The following is a 4,171-nucleotide window of genomic DNA, read 5'->3' as shown; positions in this document are numbered from 1 at the left end:
GAAATTAAAATGATTTAATGTTTGATGAAAACAATCGGATAATTTATTATTTACATACAAACATGTATACATTACGTATACCTATATCCCGTATTATTGTTGTGAAGCTGTTTTAAGACTTTGATAACCTTATTCAAATGATAAAGATTACTAACTGCAGTGTGTAAAGTCATAACCCATGGATCCAATCAGTTTTATATTGAGATAGTAACTCACCAACGAAAGTGTATGAAAGCTGAGCCATACTACAAGGAGGCTTACGTTAGAAATCTGTGTCAGTCTCCTAAAAATATTATGCTCATTGTTAGACTCACAGGTCATGATCTCAATTTGTTTGAGATCATAAAAGCACACTATTTAGCCATCTTAAAGTAGAAAAAGAGTTGTTTCACAGCTTTATTTTAATTTGGAATAACGAGTATATACTGGATGCATGTATGAAATCCAGGACAGTTTACAGGCGTGATCAGTTTGATACAGAAAATAGTAAAGGTAAAGGATACACATATAACGTTAAACTGTGTTAAATGATGTGGTCCACAAGTTATTTGGGCAAGGAATCTGTCATAATTGCCTGCCAAACTTTCAATAATTTAAGACAATTTCTAGAAAGTATTGAAGTAATCCAGCTGTTTTGGTACATCTTTAAATAAAAATGAGGAAAAAATGGGACAAATATGATTAGTATTTAAAATTAAGGAAATACTATGATATGAAGCATGTAAATTCAGAATTAATGATTACTGAGTAACCAGAACCTATGAAACACTTGATAGCAAAACCTATTTAGGACGCTGGAGGAATATGCTTCAAATGCAGTCTTTAATGACTTACACAACTTTCTGCATGTTTTAGATTATTATTATTATTAGCCTTAAAGATTTTAATGCGCCTCATTATCCATGTACCTCATGGAAAAAATAAGCTACATTCAATTCTCAAATGAAAAAGATTTGTAAAATGCCTCATTCTTATCAAAATATTTTTTCGTATGTGTATAGCGTTTTAATAATATTTGTAACAAAATACGGGAGCTGATTTAAGTAGTAGACAAACTAAACTTCTTCAATTTTAACTACTAACAATTGGATAAGTAGCATAATTAATATAGCAGTCTAAAATTATTTACGGAGTCTAAACGATAAGTTACAGGTATATTATTAAGTTTACAACAACCATATGTTTGTTTAAAGACCAAAAATAAATGAAGAGTGTAATATATTGGATGCAATCCGGGCGATTAATAGGGAGTCAATCTGTCCGTTAATCAATAAATTCAATCTTTCAGGAGATGGAAAAATTCAGTCCAGAACAAGATTTTAATTTTCTTGTTTAGGGTGGTAATACTGCACTAAAATTACAAGCTATAAACACATCTAAGAGACCGAGTTACATTGCATATCAGAATTATTCGAATTTTAAGTAAATCTTAACAAATTAAAAACTTTCCTTAACGCAGTTTGTCCAGAGTCTTCAAGTTAATTGGCAGTACCAAAGTCATTTAATCTTTACTCTACTCTTCTTTGACCATAAGGTATGTTGTCACTGCCATTGGAAACTTTTTCTACTCTTAAATTCTAGCACCATGGTTCTAAAGTAACTTACTCATTCGTATGAAACAACTGAATCAGATGTTAAAATGAAAATTACTGATTGCTATGTGGGTAATAGACCCAACTCACAAGAATAAAGATAAAGCATATAACAACAAAATGTAGGAAAACAAATCAGACACATCAGGCACACATATGATTTTGAAAACAAATGTGTACCAGTATCACTACTCACATTTTACCAGAGATCAATTAATCCAATAAGACAACACTACTTTCTGCTTTCTAAAAACTCAGTCCAATTTTATTGAAGTTTAACCTGAGAATATAGTATGATGCTCTTTCCTGTGAGAGATTTCATTTGATATTACCAACAATTTGTTAAGCATTAGTCGCAACTTATTTATTCACTTAACGTCTTCATTATACTAGCAAAAGGTTAAAATACAAGCCATGATATACATAATGTTTGAATTATATGCTCATTTTTTTTTCAAAAAAAGTAAATGTAGGAATTAAGTCTCACACATAGCTGTGTTAGATCAATATTTTCATTTCTCCATTTCATATTCTTTTTTGTGACACTCTATACTACGTACGTATATTCAATAGTTTGAGTTATGCTCAAACAGTTTCAGACCCACTTAAAGTAACACGATTAATGACAGTATAGGTATGGGGTTGACCATCCTCTGTACAACAGGGTTGAAATATGTAGCTTTTCTGAGAATTTTCTCGTTCATTTATTTAGTGAGTACAAAATTCTATAGTACGACATTGATCGCAGATTTAATTTCAATCATCCAAAGCTACCTACATGTCTTTTGTGTATTCTGTAAACACGCTGTTGTAGCACATCTCATTCTTCCAGACGGCAAAGCAGTCAAAGTGAAATTAAGAGCCAGCTAGTGCATTGTCTGGCGTTTTTTAATTAGCAGTTGAAATCAAGTCAGTGAGAATATCTAACGAAAGTAAGAATAGTGTCTGTTCTTATTATTTCTGTTTAAGACAATCGTAGTTAACAATACTGTTAAGCAACTTTCGTTGTGGCAGTTATTGGAACTTTTGTTTACTGAATAAACTAATTCCAGTTCGTTCTGGTTGGGCAGTTAGAAATAGTTAGTTGTACTGTATTTTTTCTCAATGTCATCGTAGGCACTAAAGTTACGAGAGAGAACGAGATGGAATCCTTATTTAGAATATGCCCTGTTATACTGCACTCAAACACCAAATGAATAGAAAAATGCCCGAGAATGTTTAAAGTCGCACACATATTGAACAATCAAAACAAGTTGAGGACATTCATTGTACTGTATTTTTAAATATTTATATTGACGAAGATCAGTGAACTTAATATAATTGGATAATTAAATTTTCCACATTCATCAGCAGTAACCGTTATCGTTTTCGAATAAGATCTATCTGTCAACAAGACTTTATTTTTCAAATGTACATTGGAAAATTTGCAGTATGTTTGTCCTAATCAATAACAACTGGGCTCGGAAGTCAGCCGATTTATAATCACTTGACACATATTATTCTGAGTTCGGTGCCCTGAAATGTACGAAGCGAAAAATTAACTAGTTTAGAAGTCCACAAGTAATATGAGTAATGATCACCTGAAACTCTGGTCATCACCATACAGTTCAGCTAGCAGTAATTAAATGAATCTTAGAGCTATGTAGCGTGAAGATAAACCGGTGAACTTGCGTGATGAGTACAAGTATTTGAATTATTATATGAACTAGGAATCCCGGAGATAACGCAATTTAGACCAAAGAGAACTAGATGAGCACGAACGGGCGTATTGTATTTCGATTTCCAAATCAGGCAGTCATTGAGTACAAAGAAGTCATTGGTTCACACAAACACTACAACGTGGTGACACGCCACCTGGATATGCCTTCAGTCACGATTAATTGATCGTATTTAAAGTCACCTTGAATATAGAGTAGTCTGAATTAGGACTCCTGTAATTGCTCTACCAAAGACCACTTTAGATGACCGCTAATTTGTCAGGTAACCTTACAATTCACCTCCAACGGATAAATCATGATAGGTCAAGCATTCTTTAACACTATGTTGCTTATTACAAGTTACTGAAATTCCGCTGAGTTCTCAAATGGTTTCATATCTATACAACCTATTATGTTTCTATGAAACTCCCTGTTTAGCTTACGTAACTTGTGTCTATGAATCAGTTTCGACAACTCCTTGAACTAAGGCCTCTAAAACATCGTGTAAATTATCTCATAAACTTACCGAAAAAATTTGAAGCGAATGTGTAGAAAACATTTTACAAGACAGAGTACATCTCTTTAGTAGCTTAAGTTACATCCTTGTAACTCACTCATATAAGTCAAGAAGCTCTGCAGGTCACGAAATTCGGTTTGCACACAATAATAATACGGTGAATAGTGGTTCTCAAAAGGCTAGCTTACAACATTGGTGGCTATGAAGAACTGAGAAAAAGCACAAGCAAAAGTGGCAAGCGAACGAAGTGGGGAAATATCCTAATCTGCAGAACAGAGGTCAAGTGCTGGAACTAGAGACAGTTGGAACAGTAATTTAATGTAAAATTATAAAAAACTAGCACCTAATTTATGAAATGATGAAGT

The sequence above is a fragment of the Schistosoma mansoni genome, chromosome 1 (genome assembly GCF_000237925.1).
Source record: "Schistosoma mansoni strain Puerto Rico chromosome 1, complete genome".
Classification (NCBI taxonomy): Eukaryota; Metazoa; Platyhelminthes; class Trematoda; order Strigeidida; family Schistosomatidae; genus Schistosoma; species Schistosoma mansoni.
Note: the sequence above shows the minus strand (reverse complement) of the source record.